The sequence below is a fragment of the Bombus vosnesenskii genome, unplaced genomic scaffold (genome assembly GCF_011952255.1).
Source record: "Bombus vosnesenskii isolate JDL3184/JDL3185 unplaced genomic scaffold, Bvos_JDL3184-5_v1.1 scf7180000016275, whole genome shotgun sequence".
Classification (NCBI taxonomy): domain Eukaryota; kingdom Metazoa; phylum Arthropoda; class Insecta; order Hymenoptera; family Apidae; genus Bombus; species Bombus vosnesenskii.
In genome coordinates, this window is record NW_022884344.1 from 30,380 (window position 1) to 53,188 (window position 22,809).

The following is a 22,809-nucleotide window of genomic DNA, read 5'->3' on the forward strand; positions in this document are numbered from 1 at the left end:
GATGCGTACCATGCGATGAATGGAACACGCTTGGCTGTTCTACGTTTACGTAACCCTTGTAACGCTGTTCGATTCATTCATATGCTAATGGAAATTAATGCGTTCTGTTCCTAATGCTCACGCACTTCTCTGCTGAGTACGTACATCATCGATGTTTCGATGTTTCTCGACCTACATACATATAGTCTTTGGGCTAAGTCGAAGTCGTAGGTTTGACAGGTGTAAACGCAGTGCATCATCCTGTCGAATGTGCGACGCGATGCGATTTCCAGAATTTGCTAGATGAGAGCTTCGAGTTTTGGTATTTGAATATTAATGCGTGTTATGCAAACTCGCGCGCCGCTGCTGCGTGCTTCACATACGCTTTTATGAAATATTAATGAAGCTTGTCTACGTGTCCTGTTTGTTTGTCTTCCAAGTGCGTCTCTGTATTTTCGCACTTTTATGCGGAAATTGTGTACACGAGCTTGCAAGAAACACGATTGCTATTGCGAGCCGTTTAAATAGAAAGTTTTATCAGAGGATTCCGCTCGACCATCTTCCTTATTGTGTTCATACAAATTTTCTTCCAGTCAATTTCACAGGGTTTAGTTTGATCTGCTTTTCTCTGCCAGGTAGTTGAATTAATTTCGTCACTAAGACTTAATCGTTAACACGTGCGTTTGTAAATCGTTTCACTTCACACTATCAACGCTATCGAAAGGAATCATTCGTATGATTAAAGATGTGACGTAAGCGACGATTAAATTAAAGAAAAAAAAATTGAAATTACGCAAACATGACGAAGCCCGGTAACAAATAGCAGAATGCGATCAGGTTTACATGACAGCGGCTGTCATAGTGTTAATTAGCTTTCAAACAGAATCAACTGCGACGATAAGTCACCAACACACCGTTTACTTTTTGCTACCGTATAAATTCTCTTCATCGTTTGCATACTTTGAAACGTATTCGAATAGCAGCAGTTTTTGTGAATAAGTGTATTTGACTGGCTATTGAGCGCACAATAAATCAAAACTCTAACGAGTATGCTGTATATCATCGTCTTAACAATTCAAGATTCCGACTCAAAAATAGCTTTCTTCGATTTTTTTACGATCTTGCTGTAAACTTTACCAACATCACACCTGGCTGTTTGTGCGTTTCGAAAAGGACACTCGATATACAAAAGAAGAAGACACTCGATAAAAAAGAAGTCGAAAATATAGAATAAAATTTTTTTTTTTAATTTTTCCATCGAGACAACGATCTACAGTGAAATCCGTTATAACGAGAAGTGATAAAGTGCACGCGTACCGAGCGAAAATTCAAAGTCGATTTTCTCGAAAACAAAGCCTTAAACGAAAAATTTTTATTCTATATTTTGGACTTCTTTTTACGCGTAGAATCACCCCCTTTCCGCTTGTACCACCAGTTACCAACCACCCTGTATATACACGTGTACCGCTTGAAACGAATATTCATATTTATGCGTAATTACATGAGCAAAGGTTTTGTTCGTGTACTTGAAATTGATACACATTGCGGTAGAATGTATAATAAATCGGCCGCGTTCAAACGCTCTCTTTTTCCGCGATTCTCACAAACTTATGGATAATAACAGTTGCTTCCAGAAACTGTTTGTATTTACCACGATAAATCCAATTTTAGATGTACCTTTGAAACAAGGGTTACCGAAGATTCCTACCGTACTTCGCATAAATCTCAATTTCTGCTGGAATTCAACATCGATAGTAACCGACACAGTGGATCGTATAAGCTGCGGGTTCCTACTCACTTCGGTTGTCAATTGCTATTGATCAAATACTCTTCTTCTCAAGCCTTTCCGACATTTGCTCGAGTTCTCGGTTCTTCTTCTGTCAGAAAATTCGATATCGTATCCGTCGCTACTTTTTGTTTGTCTTTAAACGCTCAGTTCGTCTTCCCTTGTTTAATGAACAATCTGCAGTCTCAAAAAGTTCCTCCACGGTATTGACTTTTGAAGTTTTCTTTCAAACTGTAATATTTCTTTTAGAGTTCCGTTAGATCAGATCAAGGATTCCAAGGATTTGTGAAATTATCCTTTCCCTCCGCGAGTTTAAATATATGTTTAATATACGTACATATTTATATTTGTAGAGTAGCGGATAATATTTATTTAACATTGATATGTTTTCATAATTTTATTCTCTTCTCACTCATTTTAAACTGTCCATGTTTTACACGCGCTTTCGCTTGCTTTCACTTTATTGACTCTGTTATAATTGCAGCAAGTAGAATTCAAATAAATTTCCACTGATGTCAAATAAATACCTTGTTTTATACGCATTTTCGCTTACTTTCAATTTATCCACTCTGTTGGCCAATTAATTAGCGTAATTAGGCTAAATAGTATTCAAATACGCATTGATATCAAACAAATTTCTTTCGACATAAATGTGACAAAATTAATGATATTCTTATCGTATATTCTTCCTCCTAACTTGTAATTTTACGTTTACACAGATAAAATCGACCCATGTGTATCAAGCGAGCAACTACTTTATGATAATGCCAAGTGCTACGACGACTAAACCGATAATAAAATGTACTTTACGAACAAGTTTTTGTAACGTAGAGTAAACTCGGCTTAGTGCGCGATACTGCTTATTCCTAGGAGCTTTTTCATTCGTTCGAGACAGGAGGTAGCTAGATCTAGCTTAGTTACACAAAAAAGCTAATAGACAGTGTTGGCCTTCCAGTTCATGCTACAGAAAACAAATTAGTCAGTCGAAGTTAGTATGATGGAATGAGAGAGAGTGTTTTTGTTCCAGCAGAGTGTTATTCGTGCTAATCGTGTACGATGACTGTTTTTATGTTATACACGCCCTGAAAGGCAAATAGAGCATTAAAAATAGTCGTAACTGATGACATCTCAACAGGATTTCATTTTACAATTACGGTATATATTACTTTGTTTGTAAAAAGTAACTTAGTTTCTTATCTGTTGAACATCTAGACCTGTTTCTATTCTTCAACTATTTCAGACAATCTGAAAGTGGTTATGAAAAATAACTTTCTCATATCTTAGGTACGCGATTGTATCTCATTCTATTGACTATCGAGAAAACGTGTTATTATTTGATAACAACACATTTCCAGCGTTCCTCGAAGAAGAGTATGCGCTACGCAAACATTGGCATTCTCGAGAAATATTCACTGCGTTCAGTTTATCTGCGATATTTCTGGAATCTTGTGGAAGATTTCTAACGTGATTAGGATGGATATACAATTGTTTTTGGAAGCTTAAGATGCGGGTATAGCCAAGATCATTCATGTAGGCTCTAATGACAGTGATTTCGGAAGACAGACGAATATTATGCTTGTCAACTTCTTCTTCAGTAATACGATGCAGTAATACAATCAGAAAACACACGTTGCGTTGGGAAGAATAATACGTTTCGCCTTGGAGATTAGAGAACCAACCTCCAGAGCATGTTGATCAATATTGACATTTGTGTGCGAATCGCTAAGCTTGTCTACGTTTTCTTTGCTCTTTAAATATAAACACACACGGCCGTGAGAAATTCTTGACACGAACCTGATGTTCTTCGGCTCGATCATTTGTCCTATTGCCACTGTATACTTTAAATGAAGTTGGTACATCCAAATGCGAATTTTTACAAAATAAACGACATTCGTTTGTCCACGTTTGCCCCATCAAACTTCGTTTACCCACCTTTTAAAGGAAAAATCATTAGGTCTTCTTTAAATTTGGCAATAATTTTTCTTTTTGTTTGAAGGGTGGACAAACGAAAGTTCTGGGTAAACAAACGCGGAAAAATCGTGGACAAACGAGGACAAATCGTGGACAAACGAACGCCGTTTGGTTTTAGTAAAAAATTCGCATTTGGGGCTGCCAACCTCACCCAGCCTGAATCGCTGTAACTTCCATAGAGTCAAGAACAATAGCCTGTTCTCTAGTGGGAAATCGCGTCTGTTGCGCTACCTGAGCATATGACATTGTGAATGAGGTTTTTCTGTATCGTTGAACATATGACGAACGAAATACCAACTTTATAAACTCTTTGGAAACGGAAACACTAGCCACGATCGAATATCACGAGTATCGCCACGTTTGATCCAGATGAACTCTCTACTTCCATTGCAAATGTTAGAAAGATAAAAGCAAGTTCGCGGCAATTCTCATATAGTTGTTATTCATTTTGAATTGCGCGCCGAATATAGTCTACTGTTTTTGCTTTCTTCATCTTCTTGTTCTGGACGTCCCGTGCAGTTATGGAGAGTTCGATGCAAGCGCGCACATCTGCCTAAGCACCCGTTACCTTTTTGTGCAATAAAGAAATATCGGTAAATCTTCACGGAAAGAGAGTCACTTGCAATTTCGACGATCTTTTGATGTATTGTCAAGGTCATCAGTCTTGCGTCACCAAAATGTATCAAGCATATTCTATTGGAATGCGAGACACTACAGATCTCAAGGCGAGTGTGTACAATAGAACCAGCCACTGTTTTGACGACAATTTTCTAATTCACCAAAGTTACTTTATTTTAATCATGCTAATCAACTTGATTCTAAATTGATCCTAATTGACACTAATGCGAAAAAGTAGTAACGTGAAGTTAAGTTAGCCTTTGAAGCTACCGTTAGCTTTTGGAAGAAAGCCCTTGGCGACTGTTTCAAGCACCTTAAGAACCAAACTCTTGTTCGAAAATTTGTTCGAAAATTAAGACCAGTTTTATGAAAAAAGAATACACATTTGTTATTTGGTTGGTTAACAAGTTGCTGAAGTGCAACGTTGCTCGTGTGCAACATCAAGCGTGAAGAGGTTAATTACACCACTACTCAAGCTCAACCAGAATCGAGAAATATTGCAATTAACTTTTTTTTAGGAAAAAAAGCAGTTTCTTCAACTTCTCGACGATGCTGAACCGCTGATTAATTATCTTCCCCCATCTTGGTTAATTTTAGCGGGCTCGCGCAGTTTCCAGCAATTCTAACCACATTCGACTTGCGGAGAAGTTGCGAAACACGCGTGCAGCTTTAACCAACGACTGCCAGGAAATGGATCGAGTATTGGTACCGCGTTTTTCTGTATTATCTTCCCTCTCAAAAGAAGAACAGAGATAAACCGACGAATAAGAGAAGGATGATAGGATAGATTGAAAGACACAGAGTTTAAAAGGCCTTTTACGAGCATCGATCGAGTAAAAAGCCGATCTACCACTATTACGCTCCATCGAAACTTAATCGGTGTTCCTCTGCTCGATCAATGAATGCAAATCGGTCTTACATTTTCTCTTTGTCTTCTGCATTTTCCTTTTTCCGGGTTCTTTGCTTTGGACAGCTTACAACTTTATCAAATATATTTTTTCGTTGGCGAATGAGTTATCATTTTACAAAGAATAGTTTGATGTCGTCGACAACTATATTGGACTCAGATGCAAATGTCAAGTAAACTTTGAAATGTATTTAACAGAATATATCACTGTTTTTGTTTATGAGATAATATCGATACCATTGTTTAAAACGTTAACTCTTGGGAATTGAGATATCAGTGGCAAGCAATCTCCAAAAACAAACTATTTATTTAACAAAACATATTATTGTGTTTATTCATAAGAATATTGTTTATAAGATTGACTGTTTGCTGCTATTAATGATATTTGCCTGGCAACAAACACGTACATGAAAAACAGTTTGTTTCTTATACACAACATTTTAACTATTCTGATAATTTTGTACTTTTTATTAGACGTTATACACATTATTAACAGAGACACGGAGTTTAAATTACTTTATTCCATATCTCTCTCTTATATATTGCTACACTTTACTTTTACGTGTACGTATCAAACTGTTCAAATGGTGTTCGATATTTTATACGACATTTATCGCTTATTTCTTATCTACAACGAAATGCATCGAGTATATTGCTTAAGATCTAAGTGCAAATAAATAAATAGAAAATAGAAAACCTAAAGTAATTGAGGTTTATAGCCTAATAGAATTGATCAGAAAATATAAAGCTCGTAAAATGTTCGCGTTATAAAATATTACGCTAAAATATTCTTAGAAGTACATACTTTATCGATATCTTCCTTCTTTTTCTTATTTTTTTTTTTTACAACCGATATAGTTGAAGTTCAAAGATTTACTTACTTTTGAAAAATTTACCATGGAATGTGAAATTCTTTAGAAGCTGATATATTCGTTTATCTTTTTTAACGATAATCGTAATTTATACTTTTACTAGATGGCAGATCGACGTGTTGCAGATATTCTTTAGAAAGCTGCTTTTACACAGCTCATTAATCCTGTGCCCGGCCGTAAAGGTCTTGTACACCTAGGTACTCGTGTTCCCAGAAAGCTTGTTTACCGCGGATTCTTATCTGCGAAGGAAACGCAGGGTTTAACGGAGCATGTATAACGTTTTTCCTCAATACGTCCGACGTTTCTTTCTCAGCCAGCCCTGTGTAATCCATACTAAGCCTTCGTGTAGCAGTTCTATGTAATGGTATATTGGGAAAATATTCCAGGAATGTTAAACGCGCGATTAAAAGTTCAAAGGAGAATGTACTTTACCTCTACACCTGCCCAAACAGGTAAAAGCTTTAAATTTTAAAAATTCCTTGAAGATGTCATTTATGTTGTGTACGAAAAATTCATTCGAACTGATTTTACTTTGGACGATGTTGAATGTCGTTGGGTGACGATTTGGGAGATCATCTCTGACGAGTACAATGGTTCTCCGTAGAATTCGATCGCAAAAAGACTTATAAATCTTCCGCACGAAATAATCAATTTGCGAGTTAGTGATTTCTGTTCGAACGAGTAAAAACGTTGTTTATAAATGAATCGTATCGTTAATTATATTGCATAAACAATCTTTTTTTTCTTTATATATATCGTGCATTTTCTCGCTCGGTCTTATCCGAATGAAAACTCTCGTTATTTTATCATCGCATGATCAGCGCCATCATCCTTCTAAAACTTTTGATCGATGAAATCAAGTTGATGAAACTCAGCCGTGCGAACACAGTGTTATGTCCTGCGAACACAGTCCTTCCCGTACTTTATCGAGTCAGACTCGCGATGAAGGTTTTGGCCCAAACATAAATATCGCGAGTCTGACTCGCGACCAGATTCTTGGGCCAAACGTAAACATAACAAGCCGAGCTCGCGGACTGTTTTTTTGCCCGTTACGATCGTCACTGAATGCTAGTTTTTACACTTCGGTTCGTATTGCAACTGTTTACCAGCATCAGTCTGGTCTGTTTAGCGCGCGCCGATGTCTACCGATTGGGCCCGAGTTTTGTCGAACTAAATGGCACGAGAAGGGGATAAACTCTTCATTTGTCTTCAAAAGATACAAGCTAGGAGTTAATTTGCGCAGCAAGAAAAAGCTATTTTGCTTTAACCGGAGAAGACGAGGTACGCGTTCAGACGACGAATATTATTGTCAATATTTAAGTTATTCAACATTATATTGACAATATATATATATATATATATATTGATCGTCTAGACGACTTCTTACGTACGATAATGTTGAAAACCTTAAATATTGACAATAATATTGATCGTCTGAGCGCTCCTTTATCGTCTCATTTGCACAATGGCATTCTTATTTGGAAATTGGATATTCTTTTAAACGTCGTTTTATTTCTGTTACAAACGAATTATATTCGTCGGAATGGAAAAGAACATAGTTGAAATTTATCTGCTTTTATTAATTGTCAATTTCTGTGGACATTTTGTGTAGGCACAAAGGGACGAAAATATGATCTTTCGCTATCGTTCGTTGTTTATGAAGACGAATATAAAACACTACGATGAAAATTACCTGAATCACTGAATGTTAGTTTCTACATTTCGGTTCGTATTGCAACTGTTTACGAGCATCAGTCTGGTCTGTTTAGTGCGCGTCGATGTCTACCGATTGGGCCCGAGTTTTGTCGAACTAAGTGGCACGGGAAGGGGTTAAACAAGATGAAGTGACTTCTAGTCGCTGAAGCAGCGACAGCCGATTCTTCTATTTCTTGTTGAACGACCTGGTCATTTCCGACTATAGTTTCCCTAATGTAAACGGGATTTTACGAAGCACTGTAACAAAATCTGTGCAACGAAATCTTCAATTGCCGCAGTCAATCGTAACTACTATTTCTGGTTGACCAATCTGGTCATTTCAATTGTAACTGCCTAATGCAAACGTTTTAATGTAATACGAAAGTCTATGACAGTATTTCCTCGCGAAGTTAACTTGCTAAATGGAAAATATCAGTTAACTCGTCACTCAATTGTCAATCTCAGGAAATAATTTCAAATTCTTTCAAGAACTTCATAATTCATATCTTATCTTTATCTTCCGCGTGTCATTTAATCTTCATCAAAGACAATTTACGTCAGTTTTACCATCGCGAGGATTAAAATCTAAGCGAAATTGATCTGCCTTTACTGACTTGTAATTCCACGATTATATTAGTTTCTCGTTACAAGAAAACTTTAACAATTAATTTAATAAAAATACATGGTAAAACACGAATCACTGCGCGGTTAATAATTGTCATCGCTACCACGTTACATGAATGGCAGAGTTTCCACTTATTCGCTCTTTTCCTCGTGTCGCGCATTGTCGCGCATTTGTACGAAATTTAAAAGCGCGAAAATGCACGGGAAGCGTATGCAATCTACAAAAGTATACAAAGTGCCTAATGTATACTAATCGTTATAGTATCTAAGGGACGAAACAAATTTCTGTTGCAATTCTATTTTTTGAATTACGTTCACGCAAGACTAAGTTCGCAAATTTGCGTTCATGATTCTACTCATAATTCTCGAATTTTTCGTATTTGATGCGAAAGCGGAACGTATAGTCTCGCTGTTGCTACACGTGATATTCGTACTGCGTGGGCGAATACAACGGCGACACGGAATTTGCACATTGCACATACGATGAATTCGTCGTTTGACACTCGGCCTGCAATCTGCTGGCGACACTGTCCGTAATTACGTTATATGTCCTCGGCTTACAATAACGATCGTTGATGCGTGGGTTCGACCAACGACCAAGCGTAACGGTAAAGAGATTCATGTCGAATACGTTTCACTTAGCTCCTATTCGTTTCCTCGATCGTCCTCCTGGTGCAGCGTTCCTAACGCAAAGTTACGCTCTTCCGCTACCATCTCTCGTTACTGCGCGGCTTTACGGACGCCATTGTGTCGACTTCAACCAACGAAGCGTCGTAAACTATGGATTTGTGTCTCAGCTATGTCGTATTAGATCACGATCGAATAGTCACCTGCTGTTTTCCGATAGCAACGTATTAGAAACTAAAATTTTCATGTTTCGAAGGAAATTAAATTCGCTGTGTTTTTTTTGAGCCAGTTGCGTTCCTTTTACGTTAGAAAGTATCTCAACTTTGAACAATTTATGGAAAAATCGTTGTTATAAAGAATATATAATATGTATATGTGGAGGGGATAGAAAATCTGCAGGTTATTCCAAGCTAGTAATTCTAAGAATTACTTAATTCTAATTCTAAGTATTCTAAGTAATTCTAAGAATTCTAAGAAACTATGACGTAAGGAAGATACTAAAAATCCCAACAGTGGAAGATACTCAGAAGTTGGAAGATGCTTCAAAACGCATCAACATAGGATGTAAAACCGCACGAATCAACTTATCAAGAGTTGTTACTCAAGTTTACTTGAAAGGCTCTGATACGACCGTTCGCGGAGAGACGCGGTCGCTAGGAAAACGCGTCAGCGAGAGGCGTAAATTCTCGCTACGATTCTGTTAATCGACGCCGCGAAATAGTCGTTCCCCTGTTTCGATTAAGATAACAGAGGTGGTTCAATGAATGTAACACTGCATTAACAGGTTAACATAAAATAATCTATTTGATAATAATATGATGAACACGCAACAAATTGTTTTACAATGAATATGGTAAATATATTACAGAAAGTTGACTCGACTTTACGATATCTCTCAATGAATTCGTTAGACTATACGATTTTGATTTTGCTCGTCAGACCTCTCGATGTGTAACGTTTGACTCGTCAGAAGGGACTGATTGACTTTCGATCATTTCTTTGTCTTCTTTGGAAGACGACCCCCACTATGCTCGGGTCACGCCACCGCTCGCGCCTATGATCACGTATGCCGCCTTCTTGTGTGGGAAACGTAACGGACAAAAATCGACGTTTCTAGAGCTCGCTGCTTGGCGACAACTATGCACTCATCTATACATTGTATATGATCCGTCGGACAGATAAGACGATCTGCCTGCGACACTGTAGGACCGCGAGCGACGGTTAGAAAATACAGACTGTGGTAAGCCTCGTGGCGTAACAGGCTCAAAACACCCTTTAGATTTACTTGCATCTAATAATTGAATAATTGCTTTGATACAACGTTAACTTTTAGTCTAGTGATTATTGATAAATGTATTATAGGATCTTTTTATATTTATTTAGAATGGATTAAATAGGAAACGATGGTTATTTAACGTGAACTAAATACAGTAATGTGCTGTAACTAAGGCAATTAAATAGTTAATTTACCTCTCGTCACCACGGTTCTAACGCTCTTTCACACGGACCACCCTCCTCGACAACGCTGACAGCACTCTTTGACAGCACTGACAACACTCTTTGACTTTTCAACTAACTACTGACTGTATTAATTCATCTTTCTCCCTTATGTATCCCTTTGTCCTTTCTCATAACCCCACCACGTACGTGTTCCGCAACCGTCCGTGGTTATGGTCACGTAGGCCTTTTTTTCGCGGAACTATTCGACTGAAGGGACGACGATACATTGATAGGCCTGCCGGTATTTAGGCTTTCTGGCAACATTGTTTATGGTTAATCCGATATTTCTTAGGCCATTTGTCCACGATACTACAATATCGAGATCCGCAAGTTATTTTAAACGACTACCATAAGATAAATGTAAGAGACTGTAAGTATACAATTAGGAACATTTGATAAAGAACGTCTATAAAAGAGGAAGAAAAGAATTGGATGCATCGTTTCTTGTTTCAATTTTGTATTGTATATCTTCCCTAAATTCAGATTAGAGCAAAATTGAAATATAAAATTTGTCGGATCGTAGGAGGATCAGAGGTGAATTATTATTGTTTGATCAGACATGATCGATGTCGTCTGTTTCCAGATCTTGCACATACGTTGCATGGGCGATCGAGTTGTAGCGAAGCTTTTTCCTTTTTATAGCATTTTTCTATCTATTGTAGTTATCGACGTCGAACATGTGTTATGAACCCATTAACGTGTAATGTGTTACGTAAAATTAATGATAAAAAAGGAGTAGCTGAGCAATAACTTAACTTGACCGTGCTTTTCTAATTTTGTAGGCTTTTATTCACGAAAATGATTAAGTGTAATATTACAATGAAGTAGCGAAGTTAAAATAGTTGCTCAAATCACGGCCAAACTGTATACAGGACACAAAAGTTAAGACTAAAGACTAAAACTAGTCTTGTGGTCGAATGCTTGCAGTTTTTATATGTTGCGTTTGTAAGTGTTGAGGGGCAAGGGGATTGTCCTACGTAAGTGTAATGTTGGGCCATGTGCAAAGGTCACGTCAAAACCTAACGGTTCACTGTCAGTGGAATGGCGTGGATTTGGGTATGGTCATTGTCATAAATGCTTAGTTAGTAATTATATTATTTCTAAATTTTTTCTTAGCAGTTGTCTATCATTACTCGTTTTACAAAGTATATTAGAATCAATCTTGAAACTCATGATAATGTAGTATTATTGAAAACTCAAGCTACAGATATTTAAAATAGTCAAGAAATATTTCAAAAAGACTTTTACTTAAAATACTCGATTTACTCGATTTAAAATAATCGCGTACGAGATTAGAGAATTTAGAACAGAGATAGAAAGATTTTATCTTTCAACTTGAAAATTGAAATATTCTGCACGATTCAAGTACAATATCAAATGGCAATTTTTAAACAATTAATCTGTTGTTCAGATAATTTGCATGAGATACAAAAAATAATATACTTACGTATAAATCCGGTCGAAAACGAAGCAGTCTTCCAATAAAGAAACGTCAGTGTAAATACAGCATATGTAGTGTAAGTTTCACATTGACACAGTACAGTGATCTTGCATGCGAAAAATGAATGCACTACACGAAAACAATAAATTAAATCGACTTGTTCGAGCAAAATATGATTTCACAAACGATCTCACTGAAGAAATTCGATAGCACATAAATAAAAAACGTAATTGTAAACACAGCAAAGGATTAATATAATCAACGATTTTACGTATTCGATTTCGCGTCAGTCGTCAGCGATGCACGACAATTCAGTTCTATAGCGACTGAAACTCGTGGTCAGAAATTCGGCAAAGAACAATAAACACGAGCCCGACTCGTATTACGTACGTCGTTCGAACTAAACGTAAACAAGACGAGCGTAGCTCTTCGTTCAGTTGTTCTCGATATTTCCTTTAGTTGCGTGTTATTCTTCGTTACGTGCGCACGTGTTATAATTCCCTAAAACTATTAAGCAACCCTTATACCTATCGTGTCAGTGAAAAGAAAATCTAATATCGATGATAGCAGTGTGAAGTGTGTTATTATTGCGGACAGTGATTCGGCAGATCCTTCTGATAATAATAGTGATGGTAAGTATATTGTGTTTCGTTGTTTCAAAAAATATCACACATTCGAAGATTATTAATTTTCTACGAGTTTTCTCAAAACGTTATTAATTTAAACTAAGTATTAATTTACAAATACAAATTAATTTACTGATACATTATGAACTTCCAAATAATACGCCATTTTTGTTCACTGATGAATCGATTATAACACATAATCGATTATTTCACAGTTCCTTTCGTTGCGCCGAAATATACATGCCATAAAACGCATAATCGAGACAGAAGATATTGTAAAATATATTTCGAAACATCTGAGAACGTGCATGTACTGTAAATTTTAACCCTAAACGCTCCGACTTTTAATTGTGAATATCGACCGGTAACTCTAACTTATTCTCATCATACTTCGACTTGCAAATTTTTAAGTGTCAGATTTTAAATGCTACAATGACGTGCAAATAGTAATATTAAAGTCATTCAAAACAATCTTTATTCATCTCAGAAGTAATATAATTTTGATTACAATATTTATATTAGTCATAATTGAGTAATGTGTGGAATTTTTTAAAACATTCATTGGGATTCAAACCGGGTTTGCGTTTACAGGTCTCACAGTACTCACTGAGGATTTTTTATTTGTAAACAATTACCGACCCAATATACACAATAACGACCCACAATAACGACCCAAAAATACATTTGGAGTAAAGCGCCGCACATTGGTGGTACTTCAGAGGTATACTTGGAGTAGAGCGCCGCACATCGGTGGTGCTTGAGAGATACATTTGGAGCGTTAGGGGTTAGATTGACAGGTATAGTGATTTTATTACTTATTTTTTATATTGTTTATTACTTATATAAGTTATATTACTTATTTCACGTGGAATATCAATGAATTACGAAAGCAATAGATTAAATCGATTACTTTCTCCAGTAAAGTATGATTTTATAAACAATCTCGGTGAAGAAATTGAATAGCGCGTAAATAGCGGAAATATTCTGTTACGATCGAGATTGTCGTAACAGCTGTGTTATGAACGTGTTCGAATGGCAATAGGAAAATGGACGCGTGTATCCGTTTTCCCTTTAGGTACGTAGCTTCGTATCACAGTCATCAAGGTATTACAGCGTTCTTGAAATAACAGTGTAAGATCTATCTAAAGTGGTGGAACCGTCACACGCTTTTCATCGTGACCGATGATACTGGTTCGCTTAACGACGATCATTGTGTTACTTTAGGCTCGAGATGGGAGGATATCTAAATTGGAGGTTTAAGGAATAAACTTCGAAGAAAAATGTAGACGGCTTGCCAGAGAATTTTTTTTGCGGCTAATAATATATCTACATGTACGGACACTAGCGGGCTATATTATGGGCTGTTTTTTCCTGTACTGATATGCTTTAAGAGCGTATTTCAGAACTGATGGTTCGTAGAAATCTATGTTTTTTTTAAAGTAAGCATTTATTAATAGAATTACCTTAAATAATTAATATTTTGAATATAAGATTGAATAGAAATGTGGATTGAAACGAGAAGAAAATTCTTGTCCAAGATAAAGTGAAATAGAATATATTTTGAGATTATCTGCTTTATAAATAATTTACGAATACATAACCTCATAGCGAGAAATCTTTTTCATTTATTTATTTCAATCATTATTTCATTATTTTGCTATGTACTCGACGTTTAAAATTTCTCGGAAAAAGATAGTTTAAATCGATTTAGAACGATCAGTGAAAATAATGAAAGTAATGAAAATATACCTATATTTCTTTTTGCAAAAATCAAATCATCTCATTCTCGCGTAGAAACACATTCGGGTAACATGTTCGTGAATAGTCCACGACATTTTTCAATTAAATATTTTTATCCCTAAAATATTGACGAAAGTAATAGATATGTACCTGCATTGTTACGCTTGCAAAAGATGTAATACCGAATTGCAAGACTTACTTAGATCAGCCTGTATAATCGAATAAAAGTTTACACACGTTTCTAAATAAAATTTCAGTAATGTTTCCAAGAAGGGAAAAGATTTGAATACACTTGTATCGTATTGGACACAGTAGCAAAGTCGAGGTGTACTGGCTGTTTCCCTTTAGCCATATAACATTCGCACCACTGTTATCACCGTATTACAGGTTTTACGAAATAACAGCTCAAGACTCGCGTAATGCACGTGAACATCGGTAAGTTTTCACTCCCACTCGATGTCCCGAGGTAACTTAACGGTAATCGTTTTACATTTTCAGGCCCAACGGCCGACGAACGATTCAAGGAGAACTAGTATTTCATTGATAACTCACCCCGTGTCCCGACCTTTACGACCACCACACTGTACGTACACTGTTGCACGCGCATACCCGCTAGGCAACGTCCAATGATTTGTGTATCGACAGTCGTCAGTATTAATGCCATTTGTGTGCAATTATGTTAGTTATTATGTCAAACAACCTACCTTTTGCGGCTCGTTTCAACACGTTTTCAGCATTACGGCATTGCGACTTGAAAACGACGCCAGATACCCGATGAAATAGCTCACGGCCAACAACACGATTGCGTTGGTGGGTAGATCAAATTATAAATTAGAACGCGCGGAATCTATTAAGGAAGCGTTCGATGAGCATTTCGAAGCGATTTATATTCAGAAAAGTTACGAAGCGATAGATAGAATCTCTTTCATGCTGTAATTCCTTCTACGTGTATTAATTAATGAAATTATGGTAATGCTTCACGATTTCACCGGTATCTTCGATTTCTTTTTTAAGCTGCTACATATGAAAGAGTATTTTAAAGAGATAAAATATCGTTGAAAAAAATTCTTAGAATAGTTTTTTTTTTGGATACCTTTTTACCTTTACCTTTTTAAATAGTCCTATGCAATATATTGTAATTTGAAAAAAAATCGGAGATACCGATCAAATTCTGAAATATCACCGAAATTATTTATATTTTGATAATGGTAGTTTTCTCTTTAGATTTCTTATAAATACACTATCTACGCAAGTTTGTATTTTTATGAACTGTATTTCAAAAATAGAATTTAATATTTATTTTTGCATTCTATGTGCATTCTGTGCATATGTGCAAAAGTAAATTGCGAGTAAATAACTTAAAGGTTTAATTTATTTTAGGGTTCCAGATCGGAATTAGAAGTTTGATTTCCTTTTTCTAAATCGCAACCATTACTTCCACATCTTAAAACAAGAAGACACGATGTTTCCTTTTCCATTTTGAGAATTGATCTTCATAAATTAGAGACAAAGGTAAATAAAGTTTTTGAATCATCGCTATACCTTTAAGGACCGTAAAAAGAAATATGCTTCACAAAATAGTATTATTTAAGAATACATGTAACCACTAAAATGTTAGTTAAATCTTAATTGTTAAGGAATCGTAACTCATGGAATTTGGTATTGAAACAGCGGTTTATAGCTTCTTGTTTAGGGCATTTATCATTATTAATCCACCTTTAAAAAATATTTACGTTTTCACAAATTATAAGAAATATTCAACGTTAGAAGAATTTTCTAATTGGCACGATAATTGTCACGACAGAAAAATTTAATACTGCTATCGCTATCAAAATACAGTTTAATTGGCAATTAAGCATTCTTGTTTACAAAACCGATATACGCATACGATACGCGAGAAGTATACGCGAAATCATGCTTAATAGTGATTTATGGAACGCTAGTTGCCCGCCCGCACCCTCTTTCTTTTTATAACAATTTATGTTTATTACCCTCATATTTATTATTATTTATTGTTTGAACATTCTTCAGATGTTGTTGAAGTCCATGGAATTCGACTCAGTGGGGACACACCTTAACATTACATCGTATCCAATAATCGAATATCATCATCGACAGCGATACACTGGTATTTATACCATTCACGTTTCCATTTCATCATCACTTAATTATTGGAGTTACTTGATCGTGCTTGCCATACCGGTTGAAATAGTATTGAGAAGTAACGCTAGATAACGCGCCTCTATTGATTTGTCAGTTGGGATAATGGATTTCAATGCATAACACAGAATCCCATGGAACGCGAGCGTGTGGTTGCCAGCCACAGATTAATACGGCTATCGCGGAACGACAGGTATTCCATATGTATCTGGTATTTCGTAAATGTTAATATAACTTGATCGTATCCCGATGCGAATGTAAATGCACCGGACATGGTGCAGTCTCTTAACCCTTAAATGCATACTGTCTCTATTTGGCATATTTAAATGGCCTTTGTTATATAGGTAACGTGTAATACTTATTGCATGGTGTTTTCGAATGTATTTATTACTATTTTTATACTATTAATATGTTCATAATGCAGCAAGAAATTTAAAAAGTAATAGTTAAAAATTATTTTTGTATGACTTTGCAATATTGGCAATTTTCTATATTTTATATTTAAGAAGAGTCATGCATTTAAGGGTTCAAATTTCGCATAAAATGACAATTTACCAAAAGATCGGTCATTTTATGATACAATTTCGTGTGATTGCGATATAAAGGAACGAAGTTTTCGATGAATTCGTCGTTCATTCCAACAAGTTAAAGAGGAAGCGAACGGGGTAACGTATGTCTGGGGAATTACGTTATAACGAGATTAATAGTTAACGGCTTTCTGATCACAAAACATTTGATTTGTATTACAAATGCGAGTTACACGATCGGAATGTCGATTCCATGAAGTTGTTTCATTCTTGTCAACGAAGGGTTGGACTGAGTATCCGTTTTCGCTGTAACGCGGAACAGGAAGGCAACATTCTAATTATAGTATTAAATATCCTGAGATATGTAAAACGCTTTCGCATATCGCTCGAGTATCGTATCAAATTATATCTCACAATTACTGTATTAACGGTAATTAATTGTCTATGGCGGTTATACGTTTAATGGGGTACGTGACCATCGTCTACGTCTTATTCTCATCCACTCGTGTGCAGGTTTTGCGTTATAAACGCATTAAAGTCTATTGAAATTATTGAATGAAGTAAGTTAACGTACCATAAGGAACAAGGAAGGAACGTAATTCAAAGCTTGCACATTGATCATTCACCTCCGTGTTTCATCACAACTATTCTTCAGGAGACATATTTGTTACTTTTCGGCTTTTCGTCGCGTTTTTAGTACATCGTATTTTGTTCTGAAAATTCCAATTCATTTCTACAGTCTTTTCCGGCCCACCTGTAGAATCACAAATACAGCCGGGGATAAAGATAAGTAAGTAGGTAGTGGAAGTAGGTGTTAATGAAGTTTAATCGGATTAGTACTAGTGTTATATACTTCAGCTTTATTTTTGTTGCAGATTATTTGGCAAATAATTGAAATTGTGAGCGGTTTATTTAGCAAATAATACATGCAATAGCGGTTTATTCAGCAAATAATACATGCAATAGCGGTTTATGCAGAAAATAATAAGCGATACACGAGATATAATTAACAAGGAAAACAAGGCCAATACAACCTAGAACTTATGCGTAACGTGTGACAGTAATATGCTGTTGAAGAACATGCTCGGCCACCCAACTGGTTATGAAAAAGGAAATGACCAACTCAACGAAATACACCTTACATCAGCGTTCGACTTCTTACCGCTATTATACTATTTGTCATAAACTATTTATTTACCGTAGAAACTACTTATTATACATATATGCGTATATCTATTACGCGTACGATGGCTGAAATTTTCTTTAGAGAAATTAATATTTTTGTGTAAACAAGTCGTATTTCACTTAGCCTCATCGATATCTATTTCTATTTTGTCTCCGACTGTACGCCATCCAGCCATGAAAGACACCTAATTGTCGATATCTCAGCTCTCTCGCCGATTTCAATGATCGTGGAAGAGAATATTTATAGAATTTGAATAGAATTTGAGTAGAATAGTTGTAGAAATTAACGTTTTGAACTACTTTTTCCTGTACACACAACCGCTGCTCGGCCTTAGTTTTCGAAATGTTGCAAAAAGCAATTGACGCTGCATTGAATTCTGACAAAATATATATAACAATACGTATGAAATATAAATATAATATGGATAAAATATCATCTATCCCGCGTTTAAAAGAAGATACGCTACTAATGTGTCTATCTGTGACGATGAGTAACACAACCACAAGCATGGCCGTCACGTTTGCCGCCTCGTTCAAGCTTCGTCTATACAAACTACAAACAAAGGATAAGAATTAGGTTTGAGTTAGGCTTAGGGTTCTCAGACGATTCCCTTAATTCGAGGATAGCACGATGTTACATTACCCCTTCTGACACTTTACAGCTACGTGGCTTGTCTGAGACGTGACATGAATTTCTTCTTACTTCTGTGCGTCGTGTCGACAACATTGACCCTCTCCCTGCACTTGTCTACAGTATGAGACCCGATGTCAGTGATCCACTAACTATACTATATTATCTACTACTACAGAGATTTTTTTCTTTAATTCCCTTAATCTGGTGACACTGGTTAGACGTTAGACAGTAAGACAATATTGAGGTATACGCTGGCACGGATGCACAGCTATAAACAGATCTCGCTGTAGTGGTACCGACAGTTTCTTGCGAATATTTCGAAAACTAAGGCCGAGCGGCGGTTGTAGAGAACAATGTTGTTCAGAAAGTTAATTTCCACGAGGTATTAACAAATCATCGAAATTGGTGAGGTGGGTGTAAGTAAGGTTGGCATTTATGAAACAATTAGTCTAGGATATAGAGCATCAAAAACCTGGATCTTTCCGCCTGAGACCTTTTTAGATTATGTACGATATCCTAAATTGAAAGCTTCTGTAAATTATTGACTGTAACTACGTCTGCATTTCGATCGTTCCTAAAAGGACAAATGCATATAGAATGCTATCCAGTATATTAACCATATTAGTAGAGAAGCCACGTATACCAGATCATCGCACGCAACGCACACGTAGCGTGATAACGAATGATCGGTGGAGTTTGATCGTTTGGACAGCAAATGAGCATGGGAATCCCAGATCTCTAGAGAAAATCCCCTGGACATTTGCTGATGCCTTAAAAATTAGAACAAATTCTGGAAAATTCGGACTGATGACAACCTCAGGTGGGCGAGATATTGATATCTAACAAATCAAAATTTCGTATTCCCAAGTTGGTTTTCAATTTCATGCAAACAGCCTAGGTTTATAGCTCTTAGATTATATATAGACAACTATCCGTAGAGGACTAATAGAATACGCTTTCAAAAAAATATACTTTTATATAGAAATACAGATGTAAAATATAACTACACACACATACATACATATATATACCGATTTAATATAAACAGTAGGGTAAATAAATACCAACTAAGAAAGAAACGTTACGTAAACAATAATAGTAGCAATACTTTACAACGATTAAGAGATCAATGTAAAAATATAACATGATATGTTGCAAGAAATTAAAAAAAGGAGATCAACAACCTGCCTGTAATAATAGGTAGGCCACGAGCTTAGTACAAAATAAGTACGAAATAAAAAATTAATTATTCGCGAGTCGACAACGATCGTAGAGAACATAGGAACATCGTGGGTGAGCTGAAGCAAATAGCGAAGTTCATGGTTCGCACCCGTGCAGTAGAATCCGATATGACGCACCGTGGAAACCCGATGATGCGGTACCGGAGGAATTAATCCGGGCATGGTCGGAGCGGTAACTATGCCGCGTGTGCGGCATACCGGTATCCCTCGCTGAGAGCGACTCCTCGTGTCGTGACTATTCTCGCCCACACGTTTATAAATCCCCTCGCGGTCGATTCTCCATCCCCACAGCCGTTTTCTCTTCCCTTCACTAGACCTATGCGATACCAAGCTCGGACCCTACCTTGCCTTGCCTCTCGTTCTGCTTCTCGTTTCGCTGCCTCCTCTTCCTCAACCTCTCTTCTTCCCTCAGTTCGCTGCATCTCTTGCGTCGAGCATTCATCCTAGTTAGAGCATACCACTAGGCCCATTATATCTCAACTGATTTGAATTTAACGGTTGCCAGACACCGGCATTGTGCGTACGCCCGTCTCATACCTCCCGCTACTCGCTTCGGCATTCTATCATCTCTTTCTCTCTCTTTCTTTCTCTACCTATCTTTCCTCGTCTTCTCCTCTTCTCGCAACGCGAATCTCTACTGTTCGCACCCATCTTCCTACGACCACCCAATACAGTGATCGAGCAGATAATTGCTAAGCATATAATTTACCCTATTTGACTTGGGGTGGTTTTCGATGCCCGGCAGATAATCGTTTTCTTCTTTTTACACACTTTTGTAAGGTTTACACTCGCTTAAGTTTATCGTTACATGCTATTTAACAAGCGTGCTTATGAACGCACCAAAGAGGTTGTTAGTGCTATTATTAGTACTGTTATTAACTGTACCTTTAATTTGTTTGCTGTTCCATCCTATTTATTCTTTTTACGTAAATTTATAAGTAGGTTTTTAAGTTTATCGTAGCATGGCTGCTATTATTAGTTACTGTTATTAATTGTAACTTGTATCTGTTTGCTGTACCATCCTATTTGTTCTTCTTGCTTACTTTTATAAGTACATCTTCGAGTCTATCGTTGTACGTTATTTATCGTAGCGTAGATAGTTACTATAACTTAAATAACTTGTAATTTAAATTTATTTGTTACTTCGTTTTATTCGTTGCCCTGTTGTTCATTGTAACTTAACTCTCTCGAAGGTCTGTCAGGTTGTCACAATTTCTAGCATTATCGAGCCTTATTGAAACATAGAATCTCGCCGTAAATATGATTACGTATGTCATTTTAAAAATTATATTTAATTTGTTCCTTTCTTTTCAAATTTAGATGCATTATTAACCGCATTGCAGTTCTTGAACCTTTTATGTCCCGAGAAAAGAGCCCTTTTAATACTTCAAGAGAATCATTGAAAGGAGAAATCAGAAATACTGATGTAATTAAAATTTATATAGCAAATTTAGGAATTTTTCTAACGGTAGACAAATATGATCCGGTCGAAAATGAGACAAAACACACAGCACAGTTAATAGAAAAATACTTCTTGAAAAAGTTAGATTTGTTTCTTATTCCGTTTTATCTATCGTGTACACTTAATCATCGAGAACTGAACTTGTTATTTCGATCGTTCGTATACTCATTCTTTTACTTTGCAGATGCTGTATCTTTGTTTGTAAGAGATTCTCATACATGGCTGCTGTCTTGAAACTCAATGTTAGTCAGGCTTTACTTGCAACTAAAACGGGTTTGCTACACTCTTGTACGTCGTCTCCTATTTAAGACTGACATAGAAGAAGAGAAACGTCATACTAGATCTATTGATCCGTTTCTGAACTTTCTATTCTCTGTAATGACAGCGTATGAAGAACAAACCGTGTACATGATCGCACGTGTGTACAGTATTGCAATAATTTACGATATACCCGGAAGCGGGTGGTCGCTGCATGAATAAATAAGTCGAAAATGTGGAATAAAATCTCCTTCGCGTATTCGTTTGCCGGATAGATTGAAATTAAAATCCATGAAATAGAGTGAACCATTCTGATGTTCTCATGCAGGATTATTTCCAAAATTATTCATTATTTTAAAGATATATTTCAAGAGAGACGTCATACGGTGAACGTGCTTGCATTGATTTGTATTAAATCTCTAATTTAGTCTGATATTTAGTTTTATAGACGAGGTAAATCATAAAATTTCAAACTGATTCTTGTGCTTCTTAATACGAAAATATCTTACTTGTTATTAATTACATGCATGTGAATATACATATTTTGGTACATTCAGAATGTTATACATAAAAAGATAAAGCGAATACCTCTAATTATATACAATTAGCATTTTTCGAAAATAAATGTGCAGGATAAAATATACAAGACAAAGACGAATATACAAAATTCAAATCATTTGGTAAAGGAAAATTACTCTTCAAATTTTCTTTTAGGGGATTGTATCTATCTATTGAAAAAACTAAATTTAATTTTTATCTGCCCTTTAATGATAACGCGTTGAATGTATATCATATTTAAGTTTCTGAATATTGTAATTAATATTTTTTATCTAAAGAGTGTTACACTATTAACAGTAATGTAAAATCGTGTCACGGTTTTTCCTTCTTCACGCACAATAACAGTCCAAAGTATTATCTACAATTGTTGCAGAACCACGCGTGCATTAGAGTATGAA

General features: G+C 36.2%; 1 long non-coding RNA gene across 1 annotated transcript; it reads left to right on the forward strand.

Moving 5' to 3' along the window:
- The first annotated feature begins 12,489 nt into the window (after positions 1-12,489).
- LOC117242715 lies at positions 12,490-16,982 on the forward strand. The gene is made up of 8 exons (XR_004495325.1): positions 12,490-12,652; positions 13,238-13,443; positions 13,566-13,721; positions 13,871-14,085; positions 14,644-14,821; positions 14,885-15,196; positions 15,767-15,898; positions 16,418-16,982. It is a non-coding gene; the product is annotated as an uncharacterized LOC117242715 (long non-coding RNA).
- The last annotated feature ends 5,827 nt before the right edge of the window (positions 16,983-22,809 follow it).